Source organism: Silene latifolia, chromosome 11 (assembly GCF_048544455.1).
Source record: "Silene latifolia isolate original U9 population chromosome 11, ASM4854445v1, whole genome shotgun sequence".
Lineage (NCBI taxonomy): Eukaryota > Viridiplantae > Streptophyta > Magnoliopsida > Caryophyllales > Caryophyllaceae > Silene > Silene latifolia.
Genome location: NC_133536.1, coordinates 159,859,510 through 159,860,524, shown reverse-complemented (window position 1 = coordinate 159,860,524; position 1,015 = coordinate 159,859,510). Strand labels below are relative to the sequence as shown.

At 41.0% G+C, this 1,015-nt stretch overlaps 1 non-coding gene across 1 annotated transcript; it reads left to right on the top strand.

Moving 5' to 3' along the window:
* The first annotated feature begins 534 nt into the window (after nucleotides 1–534).
* LOC141615544 (small nucleolar RNA R71) lies at nucleotides 535–641 on the top strand. The gene has a single exon (XR_012529960.1). It is a non-coding gene; the product is annotated as a small nucleolar RNA R71 (small nucleolar RNA).
* Nucleotides 642–1,015: the final 374 nt, after the last annotated feature.

Here is a 1,015-nt window from a genome sequence, read left to right as displayed (position 1 = left end):
GTATGTTGGTTGAGGGTTTTGAACATTTTGGCTTTTGTATGAGAGATTTGGATGGAATTTCGTGTTTTCATTGTAATAGTTGGAATAAGGGGTACCATTCTTGTATGCTTGGAAAGCATTCACTTGTTCATTTGTTCCCCTACATTCACTTTGGTCATGTCCCAAAGTTCCACAATTCTCACATATCCCACTTGGGATTGATGAAGATGCCGTCATGGCATTAACATGATACTTTGGTGATTTTGAGGCTTCTTCAAGTCTAGCCATAGCCTTTCAAACTTCAAATTGATGGTATCTATGTGAGCACTAAGTTGAGCACCCAATTGAGTAATGGAATCCACTTCATGCTTTCCTCCTCTAGTAGCCTTGCGGGGTCTACTATATTGTGAGTTATGGACCGCCATTTCCTCAATTTTGTTCCAAGTTTGATTGTCATCAACTTCGGTGAACATTCCATTTGATCCCATGTTGAGAATGTTCCTTGAATCTTCATAAAGACCGTTCCAAAATTGTTGTACCAAGAACCACTCGCTAAGTCCATGGTGAGGACATGAGCGACAAATTCCTTTGAATCGCTCCCAAGCTTCATACAACGATTCTTCATCTCTTTGCTTAAAGCCCGTAATTTAAGCTCTTAGCATGTTAGTCTTTTCCGGTGGATAGAACTCTCTGAAGAAAGCTAGAGCCAACTTCTTCCAAGAATCAATTCCGAGAGTAGCCTTATCAAGGCCTTTCAACCATTGTTTCGCGGTGCCAATTAGAGAAAAAGGAAATAAGACCCATCGAATTTGGTCTTGAGTTACACCGGTTTGAGAAATCGCATCACAATAGTCACAAAAAGTCTCCATATGAGAGTGAGGGTCTTCACTAGGCATCCCCCCAAATTGGCTTCTTTCGACTAATTGGATAAATGTGGATTTGGAAATAAAATTTCCGGTTAGATTTTGTGGTGTGGGAGTACCATTGGGTAGGTTCTCCTCGGTGGGTACGGAATGTGATGAAAACTTAGGCATTG